The 18,350-nt window shown below is 40.7% G+C and overlaps 2 long non-coding RNA genes across 3 annotated transcripts in view; one reads left to right on the forward strand and one right to left on the reverse strand.

The window, feature by feature from the left end:
* Window positions 1-124: 124 nt before the first annotated feature.
* The window catches only part of LOC141766929 (uncharacterized), a 41,145-nt gene continuing 22,919 nt past the window's right edge, over window positions 125-18,350 (reverse strand). For both annotated transcript variants that reach the window (XR_012593718.1, XR_012593722.1), the window contains exons 3-6: window positions 3,998-4,120; window positions 3,786-3,893; window positions 1,085-1,192; window positions 125-268 (exon numbers count right to left, since the gene is read on the reverse strand). This is a non-coding gene — a long non-coding RNA (uncharacterized LOC141766929). The remainder of the gene's footprint in view (window positions 269-1,084; window positions 1,193-3,785; window positions 3,894-3,997; window positions 4,121-18,350) is intronic.
* On the forward strand, window positions 278-1,346 carry LOC141767062 (uncharacterized). Its single transcript, XR_012593773.1, has 2 exons — window positions 278-759; window positions 1,137-1,346. It is a non-coding gene; the product is annotated as an uncharacterized LOC141767062 (long non-coding RNA).

Genomic DNA, 18,350 nt, shown 5'->3' on the forward strand with positions numbered 1-18,350 from the left:
TTATAATATATAGAAAAAAGATATACTACAGTGTCATAAAAAGCCATAGTATGTCAAAAAAGTCATTAAAAAAAAGTCATAGTCGGCTCAAAAGCTGCAACAAAGTGGGAGATGACCAGATGAGCAGACTAAGAAAAGTGATTTATTCATAAAGAAAACACAAGTCAAACAATACAACGGCTGAAAACCAAAAGATTCCTCATGGCGGTGGGAAGAAGGGATCTTCTCCCAGAGAGAGCCAGGCAGCTGATGAACCTCCATTCAGCACCTGTAACGGAAACACAGCAGGAATGTCACAGTATACAGTACATGTAATTATAATCAGGTCTATCATGCTCGAGATGGGGCAGTGGTATTATAAACCTATTAACACATTTTGCATGTAGGCAGGGTGAACAATCAAACTTCATATAATAATAAAAAGTAAAAGTAACTATATTATATATACATTTCATCGATGGCAACGTCCAAATAAATGTTTGTTAAATGTAAGGAAGAATAATAACTTGTATAGCAATGATATAGATAAATTCATCCAACATCCAAATATCTTAAATATCTTAAATGTCTTGAAAACTTTGAGAAAAGCCTGTAGTTGTAGTAGCAGTTGTAGTTGTAGTAGCAGTTGTAGTTGTAGTAGCAGTTGTAGTCGGCACAGACGAACAGTATGTGATGCAAATTCTTATGCCGTCCTTCTTTTCTCCACAGAAGAGTGCAGAGTTACTTCATCACTTCATCCACATCTTCTCTTGGCTCCAGGTACTTGGGGTGATACTGGGCCATGAATTACTAAACTATGACTTTCTTCAACACACTACTACGACTTTTTTGGTTCAACATACTATACTATGACTTTTTTGACATACTGTACTATGAATTTTTATTTTTTTCGACATACTATATTATGACTTTTTAAAAAAAAAATTTCGACGGACTATACTATGAATTTTTTTATTTTTCGATGTAATAAACTATTACTTTTAAAAAAAATTCGACATACTATGACTTTTTTTTTTTTAGACAGACTATACTATTACTTTTTTTATATTTCAACATACTATACTATGGCTTTTTAATAACTTACCTTTCCGCAGCCTCCGCTCATCTGATGTCAACCTCCTGTCTCCACCACTCAGGAACAAGCACCGGACCGGGGACGACTGAGCATTCTCCATAACTGTCCCCTCCCTGTCTGTCCACATTTAAATCACAAATCAAAACTCACATTTTTAGAACTGCTTTTAATGACTGATTAATGTTATTAGTGTGTTGTTTTCTATGATCTTTTTAACTTGAATAAAATGTCTTTGAGTACTATGAAAAGGGCTCGTTGAATAAAATGTATTGTCATTATTATTACTATTTTCAACATACTATACTGTGAATGTTTTTAATTTTTTCGACATACTATAACTTTTCTTATTTTTTTGGCAGACTATACTATAATGTTTTTAATTTTTTCGTAAGAGTATACTATGATTTTTTTGACACGCTATTATACAATGAATTTTTTATTTTTTCGACATACTATACTATGACTTTTTTTGACATACTATACTATGATTTTTTTTTTTGAAATGCTATACCATGACTTTTTTTTTTTTTTAACTTTTTTTACATACTATACTATGACTTTTTTTTTTTCGACATACAATATTATGACATTAAAAAAAAAAGAAAAATTGACATACAATACTATGACTTTTTAATTTTTTTTTTGACATACTATACTATGACTTTTTTTCGACAGACTATACTATGACTTTTTTATTTTTTCGACAGACTATACTATGATGTTTTTTTATTTTTTCGACAGACTATACTATGACTTATTTTTTGACATACTATGACTTTTTTTATGACATACTATATTCTGACTTTTTTTTCGACAGACTATACTATGACTTTTTAAAAAAAATTTCGACAGACTACTATGACTTTTGTTTGACATACTATACTATGACTTTTTATTATTCGACATACTATGACTTTTTTATGACATACTATATGACTTTTTTCTCGATATACTATGACTTTTATTTTTTCAACAAATTATACTATGACTTTTTTTTTTTCCAACATACTATACTATGACTTTTTTTTAAATTTTCGACAGACTTTACTATGACTTTTTTTCCGACATACTATACCATTACTTTTTTTTTTAAAAATGCTATACTATGACTTTTGTTTGACATACTATACTATGACTTTTTATTTTTTCGACATACTATGACTTTTTTATGTCATACTATATGACTTTTTTTTCGACATACTATATGACTTTTTTTCTCGATATACTATACTATGACTTTTCTTATTTTTTCAACAAATTATACTATGACTTTTTTTTTATTTTTTTCCGACATACTATACTATGACTTTTTTCGACATACTATACTATGATTTCTTTTTTTGAAATGCTATACCATGACTTTTTCTTTTTTTTAACTTTTTTTACATACTATACTATGACTTTTTTTTTTTCGACAAAAAATATTATGACTTTAAAAAAAAAAAAAATTGACATACAATACTATGACTTTTAAAAAAAAAATTCGACATACTATACCATGACTTTTTTTTAAAACTTTTTTTACATACTATACTATGACTTTTTTATTTTTTCGACAGACTATACTATGATGTTTTTTTTTATTTTTTCGACATACTATACTGACTTTTTTTTCGACATACTATACTGTGACTTTTCTTATTTTTTCAACAAATTATACTATGACTTTTTATTTTATTTTTTCAACATACTATACTATGACTTTTGTTTTTGACATACTATACCATGACTTTTTTTTTTTTTTACTTTTTTTACATACTATGACTTTTTTTTTTAAGACAAACAATATTATGATTTAAAAAAAAAAAAAAATTGACATACAATACTATGATTTTTTTTTTTAAATGCTATACCATGACTTTTTTTTAAAACTTTTTTTACATACTATACTATGATTTTTTTTTTTTAAATGCTATACCATGACTTTTTTTTAAAACTTTTTTTACATACTATACTATGTCTTTTTAATTTTTCTTTTGACATACGATGACTTTTTTTCGACAGACTATACTATGACTTATTTTTTTGACATACTATGACTTTTTTATGACATACTATATTCTGACTTTGTTTTCGACATATTATACTATGACTTTTTATTTAATTTTTTTAACATACTATACCATGACTTTTATTTTATTTTTACTTTTTTTACACGACTTTTTTTTCGACAGACTATACTATGACTTTTTTAAAATTTTTTCGACAGACTATACCATTACTTTTTTTTTCGAAATGCTATACTATGACTTTTGTTTGACATACTATACTATGACTTTTTATTTTTTCGACATACTATAACTTTTTTATGACATACTATATGACTTTTATTTTTTCAACAAATTATACTATGACTTTTTTTTTTTTTTTTTCGACATACTATACTATGACTTTTTTGTGACACTTTACCATTACTTTTTTATTCTTTTTGAGATACATACTATGACTTTTTTTTTTTTACATATTATGATATGAGTTTTTTGGCCATACTATACTATGATTTTTTTTTGGACATACCATATTATCATTTTCTTATGACATACTACACTATGATTTTTTTCATGAAATGTTGATGGAATACTAAACTATGACTTTTTTCATGACATTTTTTATGAAATACTATATTATGAAATTTTTCTGGCATACTATATTTACTGAAACAATAATCAAAGTATCAAGACAATACTTTGTTTTACTGGTGTTTCCTTACTCATAGTTGGTCCAGCATCCTCTGCTTGTCTTAGATCTCGTCTCGGAGGCGGCTGAGCTGCTTCTGATGAGCCTCCCTGTGGTTCTCCAGCTGATCGTCCAGTGTTTTCTGGAGGATGGAGACACACATAAACGATTATACAAAACGATTTGACTTTTGTATTTTCCCGCTGTGTACAGACGGTAGTATTTTTCAGGTCCAACTCTTCTCACCTTGATATCCTCGTCTCCATCCAGTCTGCTGTGGGTTAGGGTTAGGTGATGCTAAGATGTTCTCTCAGTTGGTCTGTGTAACGTTGCTGTTCTTCCTAGATGTTATCCATTGTGGGTACATATCTAAAAGTGTGTGACAAATAAAAGCACCCGTCATAACATGCAACACAACCACAGTCACAAAATAAGACAAACAAACTAACTGATGGAGGCAGCGGTAGACTCCTGTGTTCTGTGAGGTAAAATTACCCTCATTTTCATTGCGCCACGGGGTTTTGCTTGCACCCTCTGACTCGCGCGTGCGTTAGACTCCTTGGTCCGTGTTTCAAGACGGGTCGGGTGGGTTGCCGACATCGCCGCAGTGCTTTTTACGTGGGCCGAGCCCCGCCCTGGGGGCACGACGCGGTTGGGGCGAGGGTCTTCTGGCACAGAGAAGTACTCGTATCAGTACTCGGTATCGGCGAGTACCCAAATGTAAGTACTTGTACTCGGTCTGAAAAAAAGTGGTATCAGTGCATCCCTACCAGACACGCTATCCTCTGGTGGACAGACGGGTCTATTACATGCTTTGGTGTGATATCAGGTTGGTTTATTAACTGGCCTCCTGTCATTTTTGTAAAAGTGGCCCCCGGGCAAAGCAAGCCGAGTATCCTCTATCTTGTGCAAACATGTACCTGCAGATCTTACAGCTGTTTGGGGAACGGAGAGGATAGTGAAGCTGGTAGAGGACTCTTCTGAGGGATCAAGGTCACAGTTCACATCTGCACCTGGTGGCCTTAATGACATAAATGATCTGAATCATCGGGTCAATGTTTTATCTCTTCTATCATCACCTGCATAATATAGCTGCACTTTGGAGCCAAATGAATGTCTTTATATTGAATGTGCTGAGAGAAGCAACCATGCAGGTGAACGCACCGACAAAAGAAGTGCTGCACCGAATAAAGTAGTACCAATCATCTAATCTCCAACAATGAGACGTGCCTCCACACCTGTTTTTCAAAGAGAATCGTTAAGTCTGCTTAAGTTAAAAAGTGAAATGTTTGTGGGGAGTCTGAACCAAAGCTCGCCCTTCGTCTGAAAGCATTGAAGCTAATTATGTCTTCACATACTGATGACTCAGACAGCAGGAAAATTACTGAGCTGTCCCCATCAGTCAAAGAGCCCGTCTGGGGGAGGAACGCTACAATCTGAGATATAGACGTGAAGCACAGGCCCTCCTCCTGTTTCCTTCCAGCGGGCCGATGAAAGAACTGTCACTTTCCTAAAGCCTCTGGTAGCACCGTGGCTGAGAGATAAGCGATAACAAAGACAGCGAGATACAGCCTGACGGTAGCCAGTTATATATACATCACAGCTCTGCTACAAGTTCACACAAACAGCTCAGGGGGATGATTGATCTCAATCATCATTTGGTCATTTAGAGGCAGGTTGAGGAGCTCTCAACAGCCAGCAGACATGAAAACAGAATTACTATTGAGAGGACGTAGAAGAGTAATAATTAACCGATGGTGGAATACCCCGTCTGGCATCACATCAAGCAGAGGTACACCACAAATTAGCAGCTAAACAGGTACAGGTGTGTTTGTGCTGTGAAGCGTTGATAACCGACAACACTGTTTGTTGAAGTTACAAATCACAGTGAGAGGCAGTAGTGATAGAGGCTGGCTGTACATTAAGCCCAGGACAGACCGCCCGCGTCAGCAGCGCGTTGCGGCTGTGTTACCTGTTGTTTTTTATTTCAGCGTCCGTGTTAAAAGGTTGGAGCAGCCACACTGTCCGCGTGAGACGCTCGACTGCGTCTCTTCTAGAGATTCGAGGTCTCGTCTATTTTTGACGGCGTGCCGCGCGATTCACAGCAACAACAGACAGTGAAGGTGATCTATTGACTGTATATTGACATCATACCAGCAACATTACTAGAGTTTACATGTCTAGAAATCTGTAGAATATGTCACGGACATGAAAAAATAAAGATTTATTTTTAAATCAACACTTCCTGCTTTCATTTTAAAATAAAAGCCCTCAAGCGTTTTTTCTGTGGACAGAATTCTTTCATTTGTTAAAGGGGCTCTATGTAAGAATAAAAAATGGCTTGTTAACAGTGACACATGTGGCTGTTATGTCAACGACAGTCAGCGTAGTGTTGGAATCTGAGTTGTGGTGGTGTTTAGCTGACACCATTTCTAACCAAACGTTAGCTGTGGTTGCACACTGTTAACCCTGCAAGCAGATGAAAATAAAGGCACTTGCAAGCATGCATGATGTCACATCCGTTGGATTTTCCCGGACAAAAACTGGCCCGCGTTCTTCACATTAAAAGCAGTCTACAGGCTCAAAGTCTCGGAAGGTCTAATTTTTTAGGTCAGGTTACAACCTGTTCACACATTGACAATAAAAAATTATTTATAAGTGTAAAAACTTATATACAGTCCCTTTAACACAAGGCTTTTATTCTGAAATATGTGACGGACAGTGTCGTAGAACATGCAGTGACTTGCAGAGCTCCATGAATGAATATAGTACGGGGTTTTAATTGTGGATTATTACCATTATTTACAAATTACCACACATTTCTTAACCTTTCTCTGTCTAAAATAAATATAAATTAAAAACATTTTTAAACGCAGCTCGTGTGAACACCCGACACATGAATCACGCAGCCGCAACGCGCTCCTGACGTGCACGGTCTGTACCGGGAGTCATGCTACAAAAAAGCAGATTTTCTGTAAATGGAGAGATAATGCAGCTCCGTCGATTCAAGACTGGTTTAATGCACTGTAGTACATTGAAACTGTTTCATAACCAGTTCCTCCAAGTTCCTCGTAAATGCTATTTGGTAAATGGACTTGCATTTATATAGCGCTTTTCTAGTCTTCTGACCACTCAAAGCGCTTTACACTACATGTCAGAATTCACTAATTCACACACACATTCATACACTGATGGCAGAGGCTGCTAAGGTGCCAACTTTGCCCATCAGGATCTAATCTAAATACTCATTCACACAATTTGGTGTGGTGTGTTTAGAGTGTCTTGCTCAAGGACACATCGACATGTGACCCAGAGCAGCTGGGGATCCAACCACCGACCTTCCGATTGGTGGACGACCTGCTCTACCCTCTGAGCCACAGCCGCCCTCGAAGTAACTTTAAGGTTGTATATGCTTTCAGTTATACGGCTGGCAGTTAGTTTGGTAATATATAACAGCTGACTAGGCAGGAGAAGGCGAGAGCTTTTGTTATTGTCAGACTTTGCATTTGGCTATTACCTGGAGGCAGCACGCACCAGCGCAGACCAGTTTTGGACGAATATATCGGCTACGGCGATTGGCTAAGGACAACGCTGGTTGTTTTTTTGGGCAATGTTTGTCATTTTATTTTGCTAATTTAATGGTCTGCCTCCGAAGAACAAGAGACAGCAGAGGGAACAGAGTGTAGAGTCGGCATATTTTCACATCTGACTCTCCGAAATAAGGGTTTATTTCAAACAAACCAGAGTTTCTGATTGTTGGAAAGACTAACCAAGATGGTTTTGGTGAGTTTTATTTAGTTTCTGCCAAGATTGAATGAAGTGTGTTTTACGATGCTCCACCACTAGAACAGCTGATCTCCCAGCTGATGTTCGTTGCGCCACACACACACACAGCTGCATGAATATATCGGCAATCGTCGGTTTATAGGCTGACAATAGCTGATTGGAAAAATCGCCCAACCCTAGTGCAGACCCTACGTATCGAACTGCAAAAGCATTGTTCGTTCATTTCTGGCCACTTGACTGTGGCCCAGAGGGTAGAGCGGGTCGTCAACCAATCGAAAGGTCGGCAGTTTGAGCCCCGGCTCCTTGGTCACATGTCGAAGTGTCCTTGAGCAAGAAACTGAACCCCAAACTGCTCCCGAAAACTGAGCCATCGGTGTGTGAATGAGTATTTAGATCAGATCCTGATGGGCAGGTTGGCACCTTAGCAGCCTCTGCCATCAGTGTATGACTGTGTGTGTGAATGGCTGAATGCTGACATGTAGTATAAAGCGCTTTGCGTGGTCGGAAGACTAGAAAGGAGCTATATAAATGCAAGTCCATTTACCATTTAGTGTAAATAAGGCCTTTGGAAGCTGCTAGCAAACAACCCTTTCCTTTGGTCATTTGAAGGACTTTAGTTGTTTACTTTATGTCTACATAAGAATGCTTATTGCAGCTTAAAAGTAGGTGTTTGTAGTTTCAGTCTCAGCTTTAGTTCTGGCTGGACAGCGGTGACCTGGAGGAGGTATTTGTGGGTAAAGAGAGGAGGGAGGGTGACAGCCCTTCCACAAGCATGCTGAATATCTGTATTCAGGAAGTTCAACACCTGGTCCAACGCCGCTCGTTGTCACGGCGAGCCGCATGCAGGCTGTCTCCTGAAATTATCATGTCTTCATAGACGTCCCCTAAACCGAGCCCTACCTCCATATTAAGTCATTAAGTTCTCAACCTCTCCCATGCAGGTTATTAATAGACATAATTTGGGACTTAATTGCAGGTTTATAACTCACCAGTAATGATAGGAAGCACTGAGCTCTCTCTTTGAAGACAGATCCCAATCTCTTTTTAGAAGATGGATAAGCACCAGCCGTGCAGATCGAGCTGATAGCTTCACGTCAACAGCCTCGGGGGTCATAAAGAGAACCGTTTGTTAATTTGTAAAACACACGATTGCTTCAGTTTGGAAGATTGCAGCCTGTGTACTGCAGTGGAAGCAAATATATCACCGGTACTACTTTTATACGTGTGCCTCAGGGGTCTCGAGGGGTCATTAGTTGAGGAATTTGAAACCTTTGGGATGTTTGAGTTTCATAGAAAGAGAAATACTGCATTACAAACACGTTTTGCTGTTCATATTTATCTGTATTTCTACTGTTCATTTGCAAACACAGATATACAATATGAGTTATGATGAGTGTATGATTCAGAGGTGGCCTCTTTTCGAACAATGTTCTCTTTATGTGTCCCCTCCTGTGATCGTTTGTCAGCCCCCCCCCTCCGTCCCATTTGGGTTTCCCAGCAGTCGGATAGCTCCAGGTCAGTCTGTCAGGTGAGTTCTACCTGCAGCTGAACTCTGCACCACCTCCTGTTGTAGCCGGCAGCACCGGCAGCTCTCTCTCTCATCCACTGAGCAAAAACGGTGAATTCCAGGTTCATGCCCCGAGGCGGTGTTACTTCCACCACACGTAGCCCCTAATGTGTTTTTACATGGAGCTCCTCGTAGAAAGAAGAGGGAGGATTTGTTCCTTTTGCTGCAGCTCATATCTACCAAAGGATCATGTAGCTGATTGTCAGAACATTTCCCTGCTTAAAAATCTACATCGTTTTACTTGGAAGGATAAATTCAGCCTCAGGTTTTAATCTTGAGAAAGCCCTTAAGAAAATGTCTTAAATTCTTTCTTTATAACTTACAATATTCACGACTAGGGACGTTAATAATTAACAGTTTAACCGATAACTGACATAATGCCATCGGTTAAACGGTCACTTAAAGGAGAAAAGCTGGTCCACCTTAACAGTCCACCTTAAGTGAGTCTGAGTCGGAACTACAGATACAGGAAGTTTGCTTGGGTCTTGAGGAGTTGTAGCATTTATTCACCTACAAATAAACTGTACACACACTGCACTGCTACGTTCACAGCTATAACATCACCGATAACCCCACACTCACCGCCGCCACACGCACACACGGTCTGTCGTAAACTCGCTATCGTTACGTCGCGCTGACAGACAGTATGTGTGTGACAACGGCGAGCACGAAGCCACCAGCAACGCTAGCAGCTGCTTAACGTAGCACAAACACACGGTCTGTCGGTCACTCGTTAACTTTACGCCGGGCAGACACACCGCTGACAACCTTGCAGGTCAACTAAATAATGTGGTGGAGACTTACTGGGACAACACATGCAGCGTCATGGCTGCTACGGTAACTCTCCAGGTCGGGTGAACCGGGGACTCAGTTGTCTGTTTTGCTCAAACACTGCAGCTGGTGATAAATGATGGATTTAACCCGTTTGTGCATCGGCTTTTCGTTGCAGCTGGGCGGCTTGTTAGGCACTTCAACCACTGCACCGCTGCATGCAACGCACTAATCTTGTCGGTTAACGGTTAATAATCGGTTAACGAGGGTCAGTTATTGGTTAAGAAAAAATCCAAAATTAGCATCCATATTCATGACTAAATAAGCAACAAAGGTTTATTAAGAGTTTTCCTCTGTTAATCTGCTTCATCAGGACTGTGTGGGTGTGGTTTGATCAGACTGACAGTGACAAAACAACCTTTGCAAAATTGTATGCGACATAATTTGTCACTGAGTCTTGCCCACCTCAAGTCAATGAGAAGAGCACCGCGGGGAGAAAACAGTGTATTAATTATGTGTATTAAAGGGACAGTTTTGACATTTTGAAGTGGGGTTGTACAACCTGTTCTCACAGGAAGGTTTACAAATAGCACAACATTACACGGACATTTCCTGTGACATTTGTACGCTGCTTTTCGCATCATTTGAACGCCACGCAAACATCCGCAAGAAAATAATTTAGTTAGTTTTTAGGAAAAACATCATGTTTGGGCTTAAAATAAGTAAGAGAACTAAGGAATATGCACGAAAACAACATAACACAACTACGGAAAACACGTCACAAATGTCACTAAAAAAACACGCAACTTGCAAAACAAAACATCGGTCTGGAACACCGGTCAACAACGGCTCTACTGGACAAAAGTCTGGTGTTTATTGGGCCCTTCCACCTTCCCACTCGCCCACCATAAACAGTCTTTCACTGACTCTTACCGTTGCATTTATACACAGATGATACATACATGATACAAGATATTTGGCGTACAAATGACACCCAGAAAAAAAATGGTCTAATTATTATTATTATTTTATAATGTATTCAGTCATGGTGTATGTACTGTATGTTAAAACAGTCACACATAATATTAAAATAATAAAAAATAAATACTTAAATGAATTATGAAATTGTTAATGCTTTAATTGTCTGTTATACTGTGGAAAAAATATTTTCTGATTAGCTGACAGGTTCCCATTAAATTCAAATAACAGGACACCTCAATAAACTGTAAATTACCGTAAATTAACCGTAACTGAGTTACTAGATAATAATAATCAGATAATAACCCAGAACATTAAACAGACTACAAACAAAATTAAATATGGATTTTGATGGAGACAGTCTACTTGATATTCCTTTGACAAGTGGCCATGGCACGAGTGTGTATCATATTTATATATATATATATATATATATATATATACAACTCCTCAAGACCCAAGCAAACTTCTGAATTTCTGAATTGCTTGTCTGTTTATTTCCAAACACTACATGATGTATTACAGACACCCCTACGGTTTACACCACAATAATCTAACATGACTCTTTCTTCCATAATGAGACACCGAGAAGAGCCCTGACATACTCTGCATGTAAAGGTTTTTCTACTTGGCAAGCTTTCAGATATTCATAGCCAAAGGAACAATACATCAAGTTACAGGCAGCTGGATAAAAACAAGACGTGATTATAGGGGCCAGCTCTTCTGCCAACTCTGAGGCCCATGAACACCAGTTTACCTGATTCAGGAATGTAATGTCCCCTCAACTACAGACAAACATCTAAACACGTCTGTTTACAGAGTTTACAATAAGGCCTGTACACGCCTGGACATTTTATCTGGGGATAATGTTTGTCAAGAATATGTCTGTCTATACGCTACAGTGCGTAAGGCAGATGTGTGCAGAGGTCTAGCAGTTGCAGGCTGTGCTGTGATGTTGCAGGCCTTTAGAGGAGGAGGAGTCTGAGGATCGTCAGACTTTGGCAGCCGAGGTTAAAGTCTATAAAATCTGGACTTCTTTCACCTTTTTATAGTGTGGAGGTACAGTATGTGGCAGCTATTTGTGCCAATTCACCACCGTTTACACGTCACAGTGAGCTCTACTCCAGCTGCATAATGTTTGTTGAAGACCTTTGTTGAGGCTGAAAATAACCCCTGATGATGTCATAGTGATGTCATCACTGCTTATCGCAGTTCAGGCTTGGAGACCACAAATATCCAACAAGTCTTTCAAAGACATGGTTGTCTATGCCGCGCCCATCATATCGGAGAAATCCTTTCCGACTAATAAATATAACTCGTAATCACGACTTTCAGACAGCTCTGATACACTAATATGGCAGTTTTTCACGATAATGACAGAACTGGGGCCACAATATTAAATTCCAAGGCGCACCCACAATCTCAACACAGTTGTGTGACACTACGCAGAAAAATATATGAACTAGAAGTGCACTCAGAGAGCGCAGGCCTCCGCCAAGGCAGGTTTTATGTACGTCGCTGGATTTTGAACATATAAACAACTTCAATTTTAATGTTTTAATTGTCCTTTTAGGCTATCATCCATTACAAGACAGAAGTGCTAAACTGACAATTCACAAAGAACACCACGTGCCAAAATGGAAATAGTGCACAGAGTTCTACCTGACACTCTTGGCACTCACATAAGGCGTCTTTCACATGGACCCATTGTTACGCGACCGTACGGTGTTTCAGGTTTAAATTGCTCAGAACTGGCTGAGACTGTAAAAGCGTAAAGTTACAAGTGTGACCCAGTTACCCAATGTGCCACACACACAATGACAGGCTTTATTATATTTGACCAGACAGGCTGGCATGAGAACGGAAGGAGACCAAGTAGTGCAATCATGTTTTTGTAATAATCCTCAAACGGGTCATTTCCCTGGAAGACTTACAGACTGTTCTCAAAGACAACACTATCTACCAACTCTGACCTTTAAGAGCAAGATTTCATTATCGTTGTGCTGAATCATCAGCACTGAATCATCAGACTCCGTCTGCAGAGACTCCACATTCTCATAAACACCTCCAGTTCAGTTGCATGAATGCAGCTTTCCGTCCTGATTTTATTCAGCCTGGTGAAGAACACCTTGTTCACGAGACAGGTGGAGAAAAGAGAAGAGGCTCCGACCACAGACAATTAAACATATGTCTGTTTGGAGTAGAGCACACAAGCAGGTTTTACTAGTGAGGACAGGACCTCGCTGGAATTCCTGAGGTGTGCACTAAGTCTGCAGTAAAAACACTCCGTGTATCTAGCCGGGACTCCCACACACAGGCAGCCCAGTGTAAAGTGGTCACGCATCCCGACGGATCTGTCACCAGATGCTTAGTGTGTCCCACAGTCGCTGACGGGCCCGGCCCGGCCCGCTCTTTGTCTGCCTGACTGCTGCACAACAGGGCCGACTCACATTCCCCCACATCATCCACAGATAGCAGCTCCTCTGTGGGAGGAATACTTTATGACGACCTGACGCACATTTTGTCTCCTCAATTTGTCACCCACTGAAAGGATGCTCATTAGCTGCGGATGGGAGCTGCAGAAACCCGACCTACCGCTCAGCGCCGGGTCAGGCTACATTTAGCCGACGGTACAGTACCTGTTCACTTAGAGAGGCTTCTGTCTGCTGCGCTGTCGCTGGGAGCTGTGAGCTGTAAATCACAGAGAGGCTTCCTGCTCTAATTCACAGGGAGTCAGAGCTCAGAAAGCCAGACAGGACTCCACGCGAGAGAGGGAACGAAACAGGCCTCTTTATAATTACTAATACTCAAAGACAACTCAATAGATTCTCTCAAGGCAAGGCCCAACTCTTCATCATCATGAAGACAGAGAGGGAGAAAGAGGGAGATAGAGAAAGAGAGGGAGATAGAGAAAGAGAGGGAGATAGAGAAAGAGATAGAGAAAGAGAAGGAGATAGAGAAAGAGATAGAGATGGAGATAGAGAAATAGAAAGACATAGAGAAAGAGAGGGAGATAGAGAAAGAGAGGGAGATAGAGAAAGAGATGGAGACAGAGAAAGAGGGTGATAGAGAAAGAGAGGGAGATAGAGAAAGAGAGGAAGACAGAGAGGGAGAAAGAGGGAGATAGAGAAAGAGGGTGATAGAGAAAGAGAGGGAGATAGAGAAAGAGAGGAAGACAAAGAGGGAGAAAGAGAAAGAGAGGGAGATAGAGAAAGAGATGGAGATAGAGAGGCAGATAGAGAAAGAGAGGAAGACAGAGATAGAGAGGGAGATAGAGATAGAGAGGAAGGTAGAGATAGAGAGGGAGATAGAGATGGAGAGGGAGATGGAGAGAGAGGGAGATAGAGATGGAGAGAGAGGGAGATAGAGAGGGAGATAGAGATAGAGAGGGAGAGGAAGACAGAGAGGGAGAAAAAGAGGTAGATAGAGAAAGAGAGGGAGATAGAGAAAGAGAGGAAGACAGAGATAGAGATAGAGAGGGAGATAGAGATGGAGAGGAAGATGGAGAGAGAGGGAGATAGAGATGGAGAGAGAGGGAGATAGAGAGGGAGAGAGAGAGAGGGAGATAGAGATGGAAAGAGAGGGAGATAGAAAGGGAGATAGAGATGGAGATAAAGATAGAGAAGGAGATAGAGATGGAGATAGAGATAGAGATGTTTGCTCTGTTAGCCTGTTAACACACCACAGGACTCCTAAATGCATTTCATCCCAAAAGCAAACATCCTAAAGTAGTGAAGCTAAAACAAACTGCTGACACCGACAGTGAAACTGTAATCTATCATCTATCATCTACATAAACAGACATCATTTTAGCATGTCTTGTTTGTCTTGGAAGATCCATCTCAAACACTTTGTTGTTTTCAGTTCACCTGGATGACGCATCACACTGACATTTCTGTTTTATGACTCAAATGTCCAAAGCTGCATTGTTGGACTGTGAGTAACCCTGCTTGCCATTGCTTGCTGGTTGTTCTTGTGGTTGTAAGCACTTACAGGGCGTAAAACCCTGCGAGCGTGATTCACTCGTATCCATGGTGGCGTCTGGTGGAAGCCTTTTCACAGCGTGAATAAATCACCTGGAAACGGAGCGGATCCTGGCAGAGCCCAACAAGTAGCTTTGATTGAGGCATAAAGTAATGTCGCCGTCTGCCTGTGTGTGTGTGTGTGTGTGTGTGTGTGTGTGTGTGTGTGTGTGTGTGTGCATGTGTGTGTGTGTGTGTGTCACAGCAGCAGACTGCATGCCACACAGGCAGACAGCACTGGGATCCGTCATCAGAACCATTATCCTTTGTTGTAGCCGGGCCCACCTACGGCAGGCGATGAAAGTTCAGGTTAAAGAGCAGCCGGCCGAGAGCAGCTCTCCGCTTTCTCAAATCCACAAATTAATTGGGCCTGATAGGATGGAAATGTTTGCATCCATTACACGAGCGCAGTGGCCTTCAAGTAAAAACCTTTTTAATACTTTAATATAAGAAAGAGCACAATGTCATTACCAGTTGGTTACACTGCTTAGATCTGCATCCTATATATCCTATACAATTAGTCTTATTATACCCAAGGTCAAGTAATACGTTTGAGAACCCTTTCTTTATATGGAGGACGGAACCTGCCAAAATAAAAAATAAATAAATAAATAAGTCATTTCATGCAGAAAAAATATTAAAAATAAATGTACCTATTAATTAATTGATAAAATGTGACATAAATTGATATTTCTATTTTATTTTGCTTCTTTATTTACAGTATTTATCTTTGTATTAATTCTCTTATTTATTTACTCTTCTGTTTAATTTTCCCTTTTTTATTTATTCATGAACGAAACCTGACAAAATAAAAAACAAAATGAATAAATAAATATGTCATTTGATGCAGCAACAACAATATTAAAAATAAATGTAGCCATTAATTAATTGATAAAAATGTGAAATAAACTGATATTTCCGTTTTAATTTGCTTCTTTATTTATTTGTCTTGGTATTAATTCCCTTATTTATTTACTCTTCTGTTTAATTTAAATTTTTTATTTATTCATGTATTTATTTTTTATTAATTTTTTAATTTATAAATGTATTTTTTTCATTTATTTATGTATTTATTTCTGCATGATTTTCCCTTTGCATTTCACCCATTATTTATTTGCCCAATCTTATTTATTTCTGTATTATTTTCTTTACACAATTCTTTATGCATTTCTGCCTCATTATGTAAATTAGGGGGGTGTCACGCAACGTGTGTCATCATGGGGTCAGAGTTATTATTTTATCAATTTGGTAGTGCTATATTCATTTTTAATATTTGTGCTACATTTGATGACATTTATTTATTTATTAAATCATTTATTTATTTATGTATTTTTTAACTTGGCATAGCTGTAGAGGAAACCGAGTGTTTGGCCTTTTACTGATAATAAATATGTTACAGCTGCGATGGACTCATCCTGAGACGGCTGCTTTATTCCATAATCTGTATGTAATATCCTATCAAAGAAAGCTCAATGTATATGTGTATTTTAGCTGCTCATAAATTCACACTCCCACAGCAGAGAGGAGCTGAGACGAGCTGAGAGGAGCAGAGAGGAGCTGAGAGGAGCAGAGAGGAGCTGAGAGGAGCTGAGAGGAGCTGAGACGAGCTGAGAGGAGCTGAGACGAGCTGAGAGGAGCAGAGAGGAGCTGAGAGGAGCTGAGACGAGCTGAGAGGAGCAGAGAGGAGCTGAGAGGAGCTGAGACGAGCTGAGAGGAGCAGAGAGGAGCTGAGAGGAGCTGAGACGAGCTGAGAGGAGCAGAGACGAGCTGAGAGGAGCAGAGAGGAGCTGAGAGGAGCTGAGAGGAGCTGAGAGGAGCTGAGACGAGCTGAGAGGAGCAGAGAGGAGCAGAGAGGAGCTGAGAGGAGCTGAGAGGAGCTGAGACGAGCTGAGAGGAGCAGAGAGGAGCTGAGAGGAGCTGAGACGAGTTGAGAGGAGCTGAGACGAGCTGAGAGGAGCAGAGAGGAGCTGAGAGGAGCTGAGACGAGCTGAGAGGAGCAGAGAGGAGCTGAGAGGAGCTGAGACGAGCTGAGAGGAGCAGAGAGGAGCTGAGAGGAGCTGAGAAGAGCTGAGAGGAGCTGAGAGGAGCTGAGAGGAGCAGAGAGGAGCTGAGAAGAGCTGAGAGGAGCAGAGAGGAGCTGAGAGGAGCTGAGACGAGCTGAGAGGAGCTGAGAAGAGCTGAGAGGAGCTGAGAGGAGCTGAGAGGAGCTGAGAGGAGCAGAGAGGAGCTGAGAAGAGCTGAGAGGAGCAGAGAGGAGCTGAGAGGAGCTGAGAGGAGCTGAGAAGAGCAGAGAGGAGCTGAGAGGAGCTGAGAGGAGCTGAGAGGAGCTGAGAGGAGCTGAGAAGAGCAGAGAGGAGCTGAGAGGAGCTGAGAGGAGCTGAGAGGAGCAGAGAGGAGCTGAGAGGAGCTGAGGGATTACTGATGGAGTGTGCAGAAGGACACCAGCAGGATCCAGATTCACACAGAGCTACAGTTAATTCCCTCCGAGCCTCGCAGCCAAACCACAAAACACCGGAGAGGCCACCCACAAAAATGTTTCTCATAACAGCTCCAATCTCCACCGATAAGCCCGGAGCCAAGATAAATAAGAACACGCTCCTCTGCCAGCCTCCTAGTTTACACTGTAAATACTGACGGAGTGTGCGAGGCAGTCGGTCAGCGTTTCCTCTTCTTTTAAGTCTGCTGCTGCCACACCCCAAAACCAGTGCTGCAGGTCCTCCGCTGTGCTGCAGGTCCTCCGCTGTGTGCTGCAGGTCCTCCGCTGTGCTGCAGGTCCTCCGCTGCGTGCTGCAGATCCTCCGCTGCGTGCTGCAGGTCCTCCGCTGCGTGCTGCAGGTCCTCCGCTGTGTGCTGCAGGTCCTCCGCTGCGTGCTGCAGATCCTCCGCTGTGCTGCAGGTCCTCCGCTGCGTGCTGCAGGTCCTCCGCTGCGTGCTGCAGGTCCTCCGCTGCGTGCTGCAGGTCCTCCGCTGCGTGCTGCAGGTCCTCCGCTGCGTGCTGCAGGTCCTCCGCTGCGTGCTGCAGGTCCTCCGCTGCGTGCTGCAGATCCTCCGCTGTGCTGCAGGTCCTCCGCTGTGTGCTGCAGATCCTCCGCTGGTGAATGACTCTGCTCTTTACACCGAGGCATTGTTTGCTCAGTAGCTATTTATACTGACTGGATTTGCAGCAGACTATTTAACACTTGAAAGGTTGAATCATGCTTAAATAAATGATGACACATAAAACTGAAATATTTCAGCTTTCAAAATGGCCGAACGTGACTTTTTCCTAAACCCACTTTCTTCTTGAATGTTTAGTGTTTGAACCAAACCCCTGAATTCATTATCACCTCTGATGTGTACATGTTGAACAGATGAAACGCACCCTTGAATCCTTCTTGTTTATCAAACAGAGATCGTGGTAAGATATCTGCCGCTTCAGAGAGGGGGGGGGGGGGGGGGGGATTAAGAGGAAACACAAAGTCGCGTGTCGACAGAC

Source organism: Sebastes fasciatus, chromosome 1 (genome assembly GCF_043250625.1).
Source record: "Sebastes fasciatus isolate fSebFas1 chromosome 1, fSebFas1.pri, whole genome shotgun sequence".
Taxonomy (NCBI): domain Eukaryota; kingdom Metazoa; phylum Chordata; class Actinopteri; order Perciformes; family Sebastidae; genus Sebastes; species Sebastes fasciatus.